This window comes from Anopheles coustani (genome assembly GCF_943734705.1).
Source record: "Anopheles coustani chromosome X unlocalized genomic scaffold, idAnoCousDA_361_x.2 X_unloc_4, whole genome shotgun sequence".
In the NCBI taxonomy this organism is placed as follows: Eukaryota; Metazoa; Arthropoda; class Insecta; order Diptera; family Culicidae; genus Anopheles; species Anopheles coustani.
The window spans coordinates 392,501-411,608 of NW_026525148.1; positions in this window are offsets into that span (position 1 = coordinate 392,501).

The following is a 19,108-nucleotide window of genomic DNA, read 5'->3' on the forward strand; positions in this document are numbered from 1 at the left end:
TGGACCGACCGGTCAGTGGTGTTTGCGGGTTAACACATGCGAGCGTTGCGGCCCAGAGGCCTTACCGCCTTTCACTGCGGGTTCGTCAAGAACTTGGAGATGGTCGCAACGCATCGGGTCCTCCCGGGGTACTTGGTGTTTGGATGCTGGCTTGGTGATTAAACACTTGATATTCCATCTTCGGATGAATTTCGGGTGTCACCTGTTGCCTAAGACCACTTGCATGTTTAGCTCGCCGTGGGGTAGCAAGCGTTGTGATCTAATGGCCTTACCGGGCAAACACTTTCGGTTCGTCAAGGACTTGGAGTGCCGGGACGGGTTGGCGGATCCATCACTCTGAGTATGCCGGGTTGATACTTGGGGTTGGTTTGGTTTTGGTGACCCAATACTAGATGTACCATCTCGGTGGTATGTCAGTATCACCTATACTCCAGACCACTTGCATGGTTAGCAAGCGTTGTGATCTAATGGCCCAACCGGGCAAACACTTTGGGTTCGCAAGGACTTAGAGTGCCGGGACGGGTTGGCGGATCCAACACTCTGGGTACCTCCGGGTACTTGGGGTTGGTTGAGGACTTGGTGAACAAACACTTGATATACACTCTCCGGATGTACTTCGGGTGTCACCTGTTGTCCGAGACCACTTGCATGGTTAGCAAGCGTTGTGATTCAATGGCCCTACCGGGCAAACACTTTGGGTTCGCAAGGACTTGGAGTGCCGGGACGGGTTGGCGGATCCAACACTCTGGGTACCTCCGGGTACTTGGGGTTGGTTGAGGACTTGGTGAACAAACACTTGTTGTACACTCTCCGGATGTACTTCGGGTGTCACCTGTTGTCCGAGGCCACTTGCATGGTAGCAATACAGGTCATGGTCTTAATACAGCATCCCTATTTAAAGGCATCTCGGACTTAGTCGATTTTTCATAAATTCTAAGAAATTCATATGTTAGGATGCTGGGAGATGAATGGGATGCTGCATGGAGATGAATCTTGATCTTCTTCATCTCCCATCTTAATACAGCATCCCTATTTAAAGGCATCTCGGACTTAGTCGATTTTTCATAAATTCTAAGAAATTCATATGTTAGGATGCTGCGAGATGAATGGGATGCTGCATGGAGATTAATCTTGATCTTCTTCATCTCCCATCTTAATACAGCATCCCTACTTAAAGGCATCTGGGACTTAGTCGATTTTTCATAAATTCTAAGAAAAACATATGTTAGGATGCTGGGAGATGAATAGGATGCTGCATGGAGATGAATCTTGATCTTTTTCATCTCCCATCTCAATACAGCATCCCTACTTAAAGGCATCTCGGACTTAGTCGAATTTTCATAAATTCTAAGAAAAACATATGTTAGGATGCTGAGAGATGAATGGGATGCTGCATGGAGATGAATCTTGATCTTCTTCATCTCCCGTCTCAATACAGCATCCCTACTTAAAGGCATCTCGGACTTAGTCGATTTTTCATATATTCTAAGAAAAACATATGTTAGGATGCTGGGAGATGAATGGGATGCTGCATGGAGATGAATCTTGATCTTCTTCATCTCCCATCTTAAAACAGCATCCCTTCTTGAAGGCATCTCGGACTTAGTCGATTTTTCATAAATTCTAAGTAAAACATATGTTGGGATGCTGCGAGATGAATGAGATGCTGCATGGAGATGAATCTTGATCTTCTTAATCTCCCATCTTAATACAGCATCCCTACTTAAAGGCATCTGGGACTTAGTCGATTTTTGATGAATTCTAAGAAAAACATATGTTAGGATGCTGGGAGATGAATGGGATGCTGCATGGAGATGAATCTTGATCTTCTTCATCCCCCATCTTATTACAGCATCCCTACTTAAAGGCATCTCGGACTTAGTCGATTTTTCATAAATTCTTAGAAAAACATATGTTAGAATGCTGGGAGGTGAATGGGATGCTGCATGGAGATGAATCTTGATCTTCTTCATCTCCCGTCTCAATACAGCATCCCTACTTAAAGGCATCTCGGACTTAGTCGATTTTTCATAAATTCTAAGAAAAACATGTGTTAGGGTGTTGAGAGATGAATAAGATGCTGCATGGAGATGAATCTTTATCTTCTTCATCTCCGGTCTTAATACAGCATCCCTGCTTAAAGGCATCTCGGACTTAGTCGATTTTTCATAAATTCTAAGAAAATCATTTGTAAGGATGCTGCGAGATGAATGGGATGCTGCATGGAGATGAATCTTGATCTTCCTCATCTCCCATCTCAAAACAGCATCCCTACTTAAAGGCATCTCGGACTTAGTCGATTTTTCATAAATTCTAAGAAATTCATATGTTGGGATGCTGCGAGATGAATGTGATGCTGCATGAAGATGAATCTTGATCTTCTTCATCTCCCATCTCAATACAGCATCCCTACTTCAAGGCATCTCGGACTTAGTCGATTTTTCATAAATTCTAAGAAAAACATATGTTAGGATGCTTAGAGATGAATGGGATGCTGCATGGAGATGAATCTTGATCTACTTCATCTCCCATCTTAATACAGCATTTCTACTTAAATGCATCTCGGACTTAGTCGATTTTTCATAAATTCTAAGAAAAACATATGTTAGGATGCTGGGAGATGAATGGGATGCTGCATGGAGATGAATCTTGATCTTCTCCATCTCCCATCTTAATACAGCATCCCTACTTAAAGGCATCTCGGACTTAGTCGATTTTTCATAAATTCTAAGAAAAACATATGTTAGGATGCTGGGAGATGAATGGGATGCTGCATGGAGATGAATCTTGATCTCCTTCATCTCCCATCTCAATACAGCATCCCTACTTAAAGGCATCTCGGACTTAGTCGATTTTTCATAAATTCTAAGAAATTCATATGTTAGGATGCTGCGAGATGAATGGGATGCTGCATGGAGATGAATCTTGATCTCCTACATCTCCCATCATAATACAGCATCCCTACTTAAAGCCATCTCGGACTTAGTCGATTTTTCATAAATTCTAAGAAATTCATATGTTAGGATGCTGCGAGATGAATGGAATGGGATCTTCTTCAGGTCCCATCTTAATACAGCATCCCTACTTAAAGGCATCTCGGACTTAGTCGATTTTTCATAAATTCTAAGAAAAACATATGTTAGGATGCTGAAAGATGAATGGGATGCTGCATGGAGATGAATCTTGATCTCCTACATCTCCCATCATAATACAGCATCCCTACTTAAAGCCATCTCGGACTTAGTCGATTTTTCATAAATTCTAAGAAATTCATATGTTAGGATGCTGGGAGATAAATAAGATGCTGCATGGAGATAAATCTTGATCTTTCTCATCTCCAATCTCAATACAGCATCCCTGCTTAAAGGCATCTCGGACTTAGTCGATTTTTCATAAATTCTAAGAAATTCATATGTTAGGATGCTGGGAGATAAATAAGATGCTGCATGGAGATGAATCTTGATCTTCTTTATCTCCCGTCTCAATACAGCTTCCCAACTTAAAGGCATCTCGGACTTAGTCGATTTTTCATAAATTCTAAGAAAAACATATGTTAGGATGCTGGGAGATAAATAAGATGCTGCATGTAGATGAATCTTGATCTTCTTCATCTCCCATCTCAATACAGCATCCCTACTTAAAGGCATCTCGGACTTAGTCGATTTTTCATAAATTCTAAGAAATTCATATGTTAGGATGCTGCAAGATGAATGGGATGCTGCATGGAGGTGAATCTTGATCTTCTACATCTCCCATCTCAATACAGCATCCCTACTTAAATCCATCTCGGACTTAGTCGATTTTTCATAAATTCTAAGAAATTCATATGTTAGGATGCTGCGAGATGAATGGGATGCTGCATGGAGATGAATCTTGATCTCCTACATCTCCCATCTCAATACAGCATCCCTACTTAAAGGCATCTCGGACTTAGTCGATTTTTCATAAATTCTAAGAAATTCATATGTTAGGATGCTGCGAGATGAATGGGATGCTGCATGAAGATGAATCTTGATCTCCTACATCTCCCATCTCAATACAGCATCCCTACTTAAAGGCATCTCGGACTTAGTCGATTTTTCATAAATTCTAAGAAATTCATATGTTAGGATGCTGCGAGATGAATGGGATGCTGCATTGAGATGAATATTGATCTCCTACATCTCCCATCTCAATACAGCATCCCTACTTAAAGGCATCTCGGACTTAGTCGATTTTTCATAAATTCTACGAAAAACATATGTTTGGATGCTGCGAGATGAATGGTATGCTGCATGGAGATGAATCTTGATCTTCTTCATCTCCCATCTCAATACAGCATCCCTACTTAAAGGCATCTCGGACTTAGTCGATTTTTCATAAATTCTAAGAAAAACATATGTTAGGATGCTGGGAGATGCAAAGGATGCTGCATGGAGATGAATCTTGATCTTCTTTATCTCCCGTCTCAATACAGCTTCCCTACTTTAAGGCATCTCGGACTTAGTTGATGTTTCATAAATTCTAAGAAAAACATATGTTAGGATGCTGGGAGACGAATGGGATGCTGCATGGAGATGAATCTTGATCTTCTTCATCTCCCATCTTAAAACAGCGTCCCTACTTAAAGGCATCTCGGACTTAGTCGATTTTTCATAAATTCTAAGAAAAACATATGTTAGGATGCTGCGAGATGAATGGGATGCTGCATTGAGATGAATCTTGATCTTCTTCATCTCCCATCTTAATACAGCATCCCTACTTAAAGGCATCTCGGACTTAGTCGATTTTTCATAAATTCTAAGAAATTCATATGTTAGAATGCTGCGAGATGAATGGGATGCTGCATGGAGATGAATCTTGATCTTCTTCATCTCCCATCTTAATACAGCATCCCTACTTAAAGGCATCTCGGACTTAGTCGATTTTTTATAAATTCCAAGAAAAACATATGTTAGGATGCTGCGAGATGAATGGGATGCTGCATGGAGATGAATCTTGATCTTCATCATCTCCCATCTCAATACAGCATCCCTACTTAAAGGCATCTCGGACTTAGTCGATTTTTCATAAATTCTAAGAAAAACATATGTTAGGATGCTGCGAGATGAATGGGATGCTGCATGGAGATGAATCTTGATCTTCTCCATTTCCCATCTTTATACAGCATCCCTACTTAAAGGCATCTCGGACTTAGTCGATTTTTCATAAATTCTAAGAAATTTATATGTTAGGATGCTGAGAGATGCATGGGATGCTGCATGGAGATGAATCTTGATCTTCTTCATCTCCCATCTTAATACAGCATCCCTACTTAAAGGCATCTCGGACTTAGTCGATTTTTCATAAATTATAGGAAATTCATATGTTTGGATGCTGCGAGATGAATGGGATGCTGCATGTAGATGAATCTTGATCTTCTACATCTCCCATCTCAAAACAGCATCCCTACTTAAAGGCATCTCGGACTTAGTCGATTTTTCATAAATTCTAAGAAAAACATATGTTATGAAGCTGCGAGATGAATGGGATGCGGCATGGAGATGAATCTTGATCTTCTTCATCTCCCAACTCAATACAGCATCCCTACTTAAAGGCATCTCGGACTTAGTCGATTTTTCATAAATTCTAAGAAATTCATATGTTAGGATGCTGCGAGATGAATGGGATGCTGCATGGAGATGAATCTTGATCTTCTTTATCTCCCATCTTAATACAGCATCCCTACTTAAAGGCATCTCGGACTTAGTCGATTTTTCATATATTCTAAGAAATTCATATGTTAGGATGCTGCGAGATGAATGGGATGCTGCATGGAGATGAATCTTGATCTTCTTCATCTCCCATCTCAATACAGCATCCCTACTTAAAGGCATCTCGGACTTAGTCGATTTTTCATAAATTCTAAGAAAAACATATGTTAGGATGCTGCGAGATGAATGGGATGCTGCATGGAGATGAATCTTGATCTTCTTCATCCCTCATCTCAATACAGCATCCCTACTTAAAGGCATCTCGGACTTAGTAGATTTTTCATAAATTCTAAGAAATTCCTATGTTAGGATGCTGCGAGATGAGTGGGATGCTGCATGGAGATGAATCTTGATCTTCTTCATCTCCCATCTCAATACAGCATCCCTACTTAAAGGCATCTCGGACTTAGTCGATTTTTCATAAATTCTAAGAAATTCATATGTTAGGATGCTGAGAGATGAATGGGATGCTGCAAGGAGATGAATCTTGATCTTCTTCATCTCCCATCTCAATACAGCATCCCTGCTTAAAGGCATCTCGGACTTAGTCGATTTTTCATAAATTCTAAGAAATTCATATGTTAGGATGCTGCGAGATGAATGGGATGCTGCATGGAGATGAATCTTGATCTTCTTTATCTCCCATCTTAATACAGCATCCCTACTTAAAGGCATCTCGGACTTAGTCGATTTTTCATAAATTCTAAGAAAAACATATGTTAGGATGCTGTGAGATGAATGGGATGCTGCATGGAGATGTATCTTGATCTTCTTCATCTCCCATCTTAATACAGCATCCCTACTTAAAGGCATCTCGGACTTAGTCGATTTTTCATAAATTCTATGAAAAACATATGTTAGGATGCTGGGAGATGAATGGGATGCTGCATGGAGATGTATCTTGATCTTCTTCATCTCCCATCTTAATACAGCATCCCTACTTAAAGGCATCTCGGACTTAGTCGATTTTTCATAAATTCTATGAAAAACATATGTTAGGATGCTGGGAGATGAATGGGATGCTGCATGGAGATGTATCTTGATCTTCTTCATCTCCCATCTTAAAACAGCATCCCTACGTAAAGGCATCTCGGACTTAGTCGATTTTTCATAAATTCATGGAAAAACATATGTTAGGATGCTGGGAGATGAATGGGATGCTGCATGGAGATGAATCTTGATCTTCTTCATCTCCCATCTTAATACAGCATCCCTACTTAAAGGCATCTCGGACTAAGTCGATTTTTCATAAAGTCTAAGAAAAACATATGTTAGGATGCTGCGAGATGAATGGGATGCTGCATTGAGATGAATCTTTATCTTCTTCATCTCCCGTCTTAATACAGCATCCCTACTTAAAGGCATCTCGGACTTAGTCGATTTTTCATAAATTCTAAGAAAAACATATGTTAGGATGCTGCGAGATGAATGGGATGCTGCATGGAGATGAATCTTGATCTTCTTCATCTCCCGTCTTAATACAGCATCCCTTCTTAAAGGCATCTCGGACTTAGTCGATTTTTCATAAATTCTAAGAAAAACATATGTTAGGATGCTGCGAGATGAATGGGATGCTGCATTGAGATGAATCTTGATCTTCTTCATCTCCCATCTTAATACAGCATCCCTACTTAAAGGCATCTCGGACTTAGTCGATTTTTCATAAATTCTAAGAAAAACATATGTTCGGATGCTGCGAGATGAATGGGATGCTGCATGGAGATGAATCTTGATCTTCTTCATCTCCCATCTTAATACAGCATCCCTACTTAAAGGCATCTCGGACTTAGTCGATTTTTCATAAATTCTAAGAAAAACATATGTTAGGATGCTGCGAGATGAATGGGATGCTGCATGGAGATGAATCTTGATCTTCTAAATCTCCCATCTTAATACAGCATCCCTACTTAAAGGCATCTCGGACTTAGTCGATTTTTCATTAATTCTAAGAAAACAATATGTTAGGATGCTGCGAGATGAATGGGATGCTGCATGGAGATGAATCTTGATCTTCTCCATCTCCCATCTTAATACAGCATCCCTACTTAAAGGCATCTCGGACTTAGTCGATTTTTCATAAATTCTAAGAAAAACATATGTTAGGATGCTGGGAGATGAATGGGATGCTGCATGGAGATGCATCTTGATCTCCTACATCTCCCATCTTAATACAGCATCCCTACTTAAATGCATCTCGGACTTAGTCGATTTTTCATAAATTCATAGAAATTCATATGTTAGGATGCTGGGAGATGAATGGGATGCTGCATGGAGATGCATCTTGATCTTCTTTATCTCCCATCTTAATACAGCATCCCTACTTAAAGGCATCTCGGACTTAGTCGATTTTTCATAAATTCTAAGAAAAACATATGTTCGGATGCTGCGAGATGAATGGGATGCTGCATTGAGATGAATCTTGATCTTCTTCATCTCCCATCTTAATACAGCATCCCTACTTAAAGGCATCTCGGACTTAGTCAATTTTTCATAAATTCTTGGAAAAACATATGTTGGGATGCTGGGAGATGAATGGGATGCTGCATGGAGATGAATTTTGATCTTCTTCATCTCCCATCTTAATACAGCATGCCTACTTAAAGGCATCTCGGACTTAGTCGATTTTTCATAAATTCTAAGAAAAACATATGTTAGGATGCTGCGAGATGAATGGGATGCTGCATGGAGATGAATCTTGATCTTCTCCATCTCCCATCTCAATACAGCATCCCTGCTTAAAGGCATCTCGGACTTAGTCGAATTTTCATAAATTCTAAGAAATTCATATGTAAGGATGCTGCGAGATGAATGATATGCTGTACGGAGATGAATCTTGATCTTCTTCATCTCCCATCTTAATACAGCATCCCTACTTAAAGGCATCTCGGACTTAGTCGATTTTTCATAAATTCTAAGAAAAACATATGTAAGGATGCTGGGAGATGAATGGGATGCTGCATGGAGATGAATCTTGATCTTCTTCATCTCCCATCTTAATACAGCATCCCTACTTAAAGGCATCTCGGACTTAGTCGATTTTTCATAAATTCTAAGAAAAACATATGTTAGGATGCTGCGAGATGAATGGGATGCTGCATGGAGATGAATCTTGATCTTCTTCATCTCCCATCTTAATACAGCATCCCTACTTAAAGGCATCTCGGACTTAGTCGATTTTTCATGTATTCTAAGAAAAACATATGTTAGGATGCTGCGAGATGAATGAGATGCTGCATGGAGATGAATCTTGATCTTCTTCATCTCCCATCTCAATACAGCATCCCTACTTAAAGGCATCTCGGACTAAGTCGATTTTTCATAAATTCTAAGAAATTCATATGTTAGAATGCTGCGAGATGAATGGGATGCTGCATGGAGATGAATCTTGATCTTCTTCATCTCCCATCTTAATACAGCATCCCTACTTAAAGGCATCTCGGACTTAGTCGATTTTTTATAAATTCCAAGAAAAACATATGTTAGGATGCTGCGAGATGAATGGGATGCTGCATGGAGATGAATCTTGATCTTCATCATCTCCCATCTCAATACAGCATCCCTACTTAAAGGCATCTCGGACTTAGTCGATTTTTCATAAATTCTAAGAAAAACATATGTTAGGATGCTGCGAGATGAATGGGATGCTGCATGGAGATGAATCTTGATCTTCTCCATCTCCCATCTTTATACAGCATCCCTACTTAAAGGCATCTCGGACTTAGTCGATTTTTCATAAATTCTAAGAAATTCATATGTTAGGATGCTGAGAGATGCATGGGATGCTGCATGGAGATGAATCTTGATCTTCTTCATCTCCCATCTTAATACAGCATCCCTACTTAAAGGCATCTCGGACTTAGTCGATTTTTCATAAATTCTAAGAAAAACATATGTTAGGATGCTGCGAGATGAATGGGATGCTGCATGGAGATGAAGATTGATCTTCTTCATCTCCCATCTTAATACAGCATCCCTACTTAAAGGCATCTCGGACTTAGTCGATTTTTCATAAATTCTAAGAAATTCATATGTTAGGATGCTGGGAGACGGATGGGATGCTGCATGGAGATGAATCTTGATCTTCTTCATCTCCCATCTCAATACAGCATCCCTACTTAAAGGCATCTCGGACTTAGTCGATTTTTCATAAATTCTAAGAAAAACATAAGTTTGGATGCTGGGAGATGAATGGGATGCTGCATGGAGATGAATCTTGATCTCCCTCATCTCCCATCTTAAAACAGCATCCCAACTTAAAGGCATCTCGGATTTAGTCGATTTTTCATAAATTCTAAGAAAAACATATGTTAGGATGCTGGGAGATGAACGGGATGCTGCATGGAGATGAATCTTGATCTTCTTCATCTCCCATCTCAATACAGCATCCCTGCTTAAAGGCATCTCGGACTTAGTCGAATTTTCATAAATTCATAGAAATTCATATGTTAGGATGCTGCGAGATGAATGGGATGCTGCATGGAGATGAATCTTGATCTTCATCATCTCCCATCTCAATACAGCATCCCTACTTAAAGGCATCTCGGACTTAGTCGATTTTTCATAAATTCTAAGAAAAACATATGTTAGGATGCTGCGAGATGAATGGGATGCTGCATTGAGATGAATCTTTATCTTCTTCATCTCCCGTCTTAATACAGCATCCCTACTTAAAGGCATCTCGGACTTAGTCGATTTTTCATAAATTCTAAGAAAAACATAAGTTTGGATGCTGGGAGATGAATGGGATGCTGCATGGAGATGAATCTTGATCTTCTTCATCTCCCATCTCAATACAGCATCCCTACTTAAAGGCATCTCGGACTTAGTCGATTTTTCATAAATTCATAGAAATTCATATGTTAGGATGCTGCGAGATGAATGGGATGCTGCATGGAGATGAATCTTGATCTTCTTCATCTCCCATCTTAATACAGCATCCCTACTTAAAGGCATCTCGTACATAGTCGATTTTTCATAAATTCTAAGAAAAACATATGTAAGGATGCTGGGAGATGATTGGGATACTGCATGGAGATGAATCTTGATCTTCTTCATCTCCCATCTTAATACAGCATCCCTACTTAAAGGCATCTCGGACTTAGTCGATTTTTTATAAATTCTAAGAAAAACATATGTTAGGATGCTGCGAGATAAATGGGATGCTGCATTGAGATGAATCTTGATCTTCTTAATCTCCCATCTTAATACAGCATCCCTACTTAGAGGCATCTCGGACTTAGTCGATTTTTCATAAATTCTAAGAAAAACGTATGTTAGGATGCTGGGAGACGGATGGGATGCTGCATGGAGATGAATCTTGATCTTCTTCATCTCCCATCTCAATACAGCATCCCTACTTAAAGGCATCTCGGACTTAGTCGATTTTTCATAAATTCTAAGAAAAACATAAGTTTGGATGCTGGGAGATGAATGGGATGCTGCATGGAGATGAATCTTGATCTCCCTCATCTCCCATCTTAATACAGCATCCCAACTTAAAGGCATCTCGGATTTAGTCGATTTTTCATAAATTCTAAGAAAAACGTATGTTAGGATGCTGGGAGATGAATGGGATGCTGCATGGAGATGAATCTTGATCTTCTTCATCTCCCATCTCAATACAGCATCCCTACTTAAAGGCATCTCGGACTTAGTCGATTTTTCATAAATTCTAAGAAAAACATATGTTAGGATGCTTCGAGATGAATGGGATGCTGCATGGAGATGAATCTTGATCTTCTTTATCTCCCATCTTAATACAGCATCCCTACTTAAAGGCATCTCGGACTTAGTCGATTTTTCATATATTCTAAGAATTTCATATGTTAGGGTGCTGCGAGATGAATGGGATGCTGCATGGAGATGAATCTTGATCTTCTTCATCTCCCATCTTAATACAGCATCCCTACTCAAAGGCATCTCGTACTTAGTCGATTTTTCATAAATTCTAAGAAAAACATATGTTAGGATGCTGGGAGATGAATGGGATGCTGCATGGAGATGTATCTTGATCTTCTTCATCTCCCATCTTAATACAGCATCCCTACTTAAAGGCATCTCGGACTTAGTCGATTTTTCATAAATTCATAGAAAAACATATGTTAGGATGCTGGGAGATGAATGGGATGCTGCATAGAGATGAATCTTGATCTTCTAAATCTCCCATCTTAATACAGCATCCCTTCTTAAAGGCATCTCGGACTTAGTCGATTTTTCATAAATTCTAAGAAATTCATATGTTAGGATGCTGCGAGATGAATGGGATGCTGCATGGAGATGAATCTTGATCTTCTTCATCTCCCATCTTAATACAGCATCCCTACTTAAATGCATCTCGGACTTAGTCGATTTTTCATAAATTCTAAGAAAAACATATGTTAGGATGCTTCGAGATGAATGGGATGCTGCATGGAGATGAATCTTGATCTTCTTTATCTCCCATCTTAATACAGCATCCCTACTTAAAGGCATCTCGGACTTAGTCGATTTTTCATATATTCTAAGAATTTCATATGTTAGGATGCTGCGAGATGAATGGGATGCTGCATGGAGATGAATCTTGATCTTCTTCATCTCCAATCTCAATACAGCATCCCTACTTAAAGGCATCTCGGACTTAGTCGATTTTTCATAAATTCTAAGAAAAACATATGTTAGGATGCTTCGAGATGAATGGGATGCTGCATGGAGATGAATCTTGATCTTCTTTATCTCCCATCTTAATACAGCATCCCTTCTTAAAGGCATCTCGGACTTAGTCGATTTTTCATATATTCTAAGAATTTCATATGTTAGGGTGCTGCGAGATGAATGGGATGCTGCATGGAGATGAATCTTGATCTTCTTCATCTCCCATCTTAATACAGCATCCCTACTTAAAGGCATCTCGGACTTAGTCGATTTTTCATATATTCTAAGAATTTCATATGTTAGGATGCTGCGAGATGAATGGGATGCTGCATGGAGATGAATCTTGATCTTCTTCATCTCCAATCTCAATACAGCATCCCTACTTAAAGGCATCTCGGACTTAGTCGATTTTTCATAAATTCTAAGAAAAACATATGTTAGGATGCTTCGAGATGAATGGGATGCTGCATGGAGATGAATCTTGATCTTCTTTATCTCCCATCTTAATACAGCATCCCTTCTTAAAGGCATCTCGGACTTAGTCGATTTTTCATATATTCTAAGAATTTCATATGTTAGGGTGCTGCGAGATGAATGGGATGCTGCATGGAGATGAATCTTGATCTTCTTCATCTCCCATCTTAATACAGCATCCCTACTCAAAGGCATCTCGTACTAAGTCGATTTTTCATAAATTCTAAGAAAAACATATGTTAGGATGCTGGGAGATGAATGGGATGCTGCATGGAGATGAATCTTGATCTTCTTCATCTCCCATCTTAATACAGCATCCCTACTTAAAGGCATCTCGTACTTAGTCGATTTTTCATAAATTCTAAGAAAAACATATGTTAGGATGCTGGGAGATGAATGGGATGCTGCATGGAGATGTATCTTGATCTTCTTCATCTCCCATCTTAATACAGCATCCCTACTTAAAGGCATCTCGGACTTAGTCGATTTTTCATAAATTCATAGAAAAACATATGTTAGGATGCTGGGAGATGAATGGGATGCTGCATGGAGATGAATCTTGATCTTCTAAATCTCCCATCTTAATACAGCATCCCTACTTAAAGGCATCTCGGACCTAGTCGATTTTTCATAAATTCATAGAAAAACATATGTTAGGATGCTGGGAGATGAATGGGATGCTGCATGGAGATGAATCTTGATCTTCATCATCTCCCATCTTAATACAGCATCCCTACTTAAAGGCATCTCGGACTAAGTCGATTTTTCATAAATTCTAAGAAAAACATATGTTAGGATGCTGGGAGATGAATGGGATGCTGCATGGAGATGAATCTTGATCTCCTACATCTCTCATCTCAATACAGCATCCCTACTTAAAGGCATCTCGGACTTAGTCGATTTTTCATAAATTCATAGAAATTCATATGTTAGGATGCTGGGAGATGAATGGGATGCTGCATGGAGATGAATCTTGATCTTCTTCATCTCCCATCTCAATACAGCATCCCTACTTAAAGGCATCTCGGACTTAGTCGATTTTTCATAAATTCTAAGAAAAACATATGTTAGGATGCTGCGAGATGAATGAGATGCTGCATGGAGATGAATCTTGATCTTCTTCATCTCCCATCTCAATACAGCATCCCTACTTAAAGGCATCTCGGACTTAGTCGATTTTTCATAAATTCCAAGAAAAATATATGTAAGGATGCTGCGAGATGAATGGGATGCTGCATGGAGATGAATCTTGATCTTCTACATCTCCCATCTTAATACAGCATCCCTACTTAAAGGCATCTCGGACTTAGTCGATTTTTCATAAATTCTCCCATCCCATTCATCTCGCAGCATCCTAACATATGAATTTCTATGAATTTATGAAAAATCGACTTAGTCCGAGATGGCTTTAAGTAGGGATGCTGTATTAAGATGGGAGATGTAGGAGATCAAGATGCATCTCCATGCAGCATCCCATTCATCTCGCAGCATCCTAACATATGTTTTTCTTAGAATTTATGAAAAATCGACTAAGTCCGAGATGCATTTAAGTAGGGATGCTGTATTAAGATGGGAGATGGAGTAGATCAAGATTCATCTCCATGCAGCATCCCATTCATCTCGCAGCATCCTAACATATGAATTTCTATGAATTTATGAAAAATCGACTAAGTCCGAGATGGCTTTAAGTAGGAATGCTGTATTGAGATGAGAGATGTAGGAGATCAAGATTCATCTCCATGCAGCATCTCATTCATCTCCCAGCATCCTAACATATGAATTTCTTAGAATTTATGAAAAATCGACTAAGTCCGAGATGCCTTTAAGTAGGGATGCTGTATTAAGATGGGAGATGAAGAAGATCAAGATTCATCTCCATGCAGCATCCCATTCATCTCCCAGCATCCTAACATATGAATTTCTATGAATTTATGAAAAATCGACTAAGTCCGAGATGCCTTTAAGTAGGGATGCTGTATTGAGATGGGAGATGGAGTAGATCAAGATTCATCTCCATGCAGCATCCCATTCATCTCGCAGCATCCTAACATATGAATTTCTATGAATTTATGAAAAATCGACTAAGTCCGAGATGCCTTTAAGTAGGGATGCTGTATTAAGATGGGAGATGAAGAAGATCAAGATTCATCTCCATGCAGCATCCCATTCATCTCGCAGCATCCTAACATATGCTTTTCTTAGAATTTATGAAAAATCGACTAAGTCCGAGATGCCTTTAAGTAGGGATGCTGTTTTAAGATGGGAGATGAAGAAGATCAAGATTCATCTCCATGCAGCAGTCCATTCATCTCGCAGCATCCTAACATATGAATTTCTTAGAATTTATGAAAATTCGACTAAGTCCGAGATGCCTTTAAGTATGGATGCTGTATTAGGATGGGAGATGAAGAAGATCAAGATTCATCTCCATGCAGCATCCCGTTCGTCTCCCAGCATCCTAACATATGTTTTTCTTAGAATTTATGAAAAATCGACTAAGTCCGAGATGCCGTTAAGTAGGGATGCTGTATTAAGACGGGAGATGGAGAAGATCAAGATTCATCTCCATGCAGCATCCCATTCATCTCGCAGCATCCTAACATATGAATTTCTAAGAATTTATGAAAAATTGACTAAGTCCGAGATGCCTTTAAGTAGGGATGCTGTATTAAAATGGGAGATGAAGAAGATCAAGATTCATCTCCATGCAGCATCCCATTCATCTCCCAGCATCCTAACATATGTTTTTCTATGAATTTATGAAAAATCGACTAAGTCCGAGATGCCTTTAAGTAGGGATGCTGTATTAAGACGGGAGATGAAGAAGATCAAGATTCATCTCCATGCAGCATCCCATTCATCTCGCAGCATCCTAACATATGAATTTCTAAGAATTTATGAAAAATAGAATAAGTCCGAGATGCCTTTAAGTAGGGATGCTGTATTAAAATGGGAGATGAAGAAGATCAAGATTCGTCTCCATGCAGCATCCCATTTATCTCCCAGCATCCTTACATATGAATTTCTTAGAATTTATGAAAAATCGACTAAGTCCGAGATGCCTTTAAGTAGGGATGCTGTATTGAGATGGGAGATGTAGGAGATCAAGATTCATCTCCATGCAGCATCTCATTCATCTCGCAGCATCCTAACATATGTTTTTCTTAGAATTTATGAAAAATCGACTAAGTCCGGGATGCCTTTAAGTAGGGATGCTGTATAAAGATGGGAGATGGAGAAGATCAAGATTCATCTCCATGCAGCATCCCATTCATCTCGCAACATCCTAACATATGTTTTTCTTAGAATTTATGAAAAATCGACTAAGTCCGAGATGCTTTTAAGTAGGGATGCTGTATTAAGATGGGAGATGGAGAAGATCAAGATTCATCTCCATGCAGCATCCCATTCATCTCGCAGCATCCTAACATATGAATTTCTATGAATTTATGAAAAATCGACTAAGTCCGAGATGCCTTTAAGTAGGGATGCTGTATTAAGATGGGAGATGAAGAAGATCAAGATTCATCTCCATGCAGCATCTCATTCATCTCGCAGCATCCTAACATATGTTTTTCTTAGATTTTATGAAAAATCGGCTAAGTCCTAGATGCCTTTAAGTAGGGATGCTGTATTAAGATGGGAGATGAAGAAGGTCAAGATTCATCTCCATGCAGCATCTCATTCATCTCGCAGCATCCTAACATATAATTTTCTTAGAATTTATGAAAAATCGACTAAGTCCGAGATGCCTTTAAGTAGGGATGCTGTATTGAGATGAGAGATGTGGGAGATCAAGATTCATCTCCATGCAGCATCCCATTCATCTCCCAGCATCCTTACATATGTTTTTCTTAGAATTTATGAAAAATCGACTAAGTCCGAGATGCATTTAAGTAGGGATGCTGTATTAAGATGGGAGATGAAGTAGATCAAGATTCATCTCCATGCAGCATCCCATTCATCTCGCAGCATCCTAACATATGAATTTCTATGAATTTATGAAAAATCGACTAAGTCCGAGATGCCTTTAAGTAGGGATGCTGTATTGAGATGGGAGATGAAGAAGATCAAGATTCATCTCCATGCAGCATCCCATTCATCTCCCAGCATCCTAACATATCAATTTCTTAGAATTTATGAAAAATCGACTAAGTCCGAGATGCCTTTAAGTAGGGATGCTGTATTAAGACGGGAGATGAAGAAGATCAAGATTCATCTCCATGCAGCATCCCATTCATCTCGCAGCATCCTAACATATGTTTTTCTTAGAATTTATGAAAAATCGACTAAGTCCGAGATGCATTTAAGTAGGGATGCTGTATTAAGATGGGAGATGAAGAAGATCAAGATTCATCTCCATGCAGCATCCCATTCATCTCGCAGCATCCTAACATATGAATTTTTATGAATTTATGAAAAATCGACTAAGTCCGAGATGCCTTTAAGTAGGGATGCTGTATTGAGATGGGAGATGTAGGAGATCCAGATTCATCTCCATGCAGCATCCCATTCATCTCCCAGCATCCTAACATATGAATTTCTTAGAATTTATGAAAAATCGACTAAGTCCGAGATGCCTTCAAGTAGGGATGCTGTATTAACATGGGAGATGAAGAAGATCAAGATTCATCTCCATGCAGCATCCCATTCATCTCCCAGCATCCTAACATATGTTTTTCTATGAATTTATGAAAAATCGACTAAGTCCGAGATGCCTTTAAGTAGGGATGCTGTATTAAGACGGGAGATGAAGAAGATCAAGATTCATCTCCATGCAGCATCCCATTCATCTCGCAGCATCCTAACATATGAATTTCTAAGAATTTATGAAAAATAGAATAAGTCCGAGATGCCTTTAAGTAGGGATGCTGTATTAAAATGGGAGATGAAGAAGATCAAGATTCGTCTCCATGCAGCATCCCATTTATCTCCCAGCATCCTTACATATGAATTTCTTAGAATTTATGAAAAATCGACTAAGTCCGAGATGCCTTTAAGTAGGGATGCTGTATTGAGATGGGAGATGTAGGAGATCAAGATTCATCTCCATGCAGCATCTCATTCATCTCGCAGCATCCTAACATATGAATTTCTTAGAATTTATGAAAAATCGACTAAGTCCGAGATGCCTTTAAGTAGGGATGCTGTATTAAGATGGGAGATGAAGAAGATCAAGATTCATCTCCATGCAGCATCCCATTCCTCTCGCAGCATCCTAACATATGTTTCTCTCAGAATTTATGAAAAATCGACTAAGTCCGAGATGCCTTTAAGTAGGGATGCTGTATTAAGATGGGAGATGAAGAAGATCAAGATACATCTCCATGCAGCATCCCATTTATCTCCCAGCATCCTTACATATGAATTTCTTAGAATTTATGAAAAATCGACTAAGTCCGAGATGCCTTTAAGTAGGGATGCTGTATAAAGATGGGAGATGAAGAAGATCAAGATTCATCTCCATGCAGCATCCCATTCATCTCGCAGCATCCTAACATATGTTTTTCTTAGAATTTATGAAAAATCGACTAAGTCCGAGATGCCTTTAAGTAGGGATGCTGTATTGAGATGGGAGATGTAGAAGATCAAGATTCATCTCCATGCAGCATCCCATTCATCCCGCAGCATCCAAACATATGAATTTCTTTGAATTTATGAAAAATCGACTAAGTCCGAGATGCCTTTAAGTAGGGATGCTGTATTGAGATAAAGGATGTAGGAGATCAAGATTCATCTCCATGCAGCATCCCATTCATCTCGCAGCATCCTAACATATGAATTTCTTAGAATTAATGAAAAATTGACTAAATTCGAGATGCCTTTAAGTAGGGATGCTGTATTAAGATGGGAGATGAAGAAGATCAAGATTCATCTCCATGCAGCATCCCATTCATCTCGCAGCATCCTAACATATGTTTTTCTCAGAATTTATGAAAAATCGACTAAGTCCGAGATGCCTTTAAGTAGGGATGCTGTATTAAGATGGGAGATGAAGAAGATCAAGATTCATCTCCATGCAGCATCCCATTCATCTCGCAGCATCCTAACATATGTTTTTTCTTAGAATTTATGAAAAATCGACTAAGTCCGAGATGCCTTTAAGAAGGGATGCTGTATTAAGATGGGAGATGAAGAAGATCAAGATTCATCTCCATGCAGCATCCCATTCATCTCGCAGCATCCTAACATATGTTTTTCTTAGAATTTATGAAAAATCGACTAAGTCCGAGATGCCTTTAAGTAGGGATGCTTTATTGAGATGGGAGATG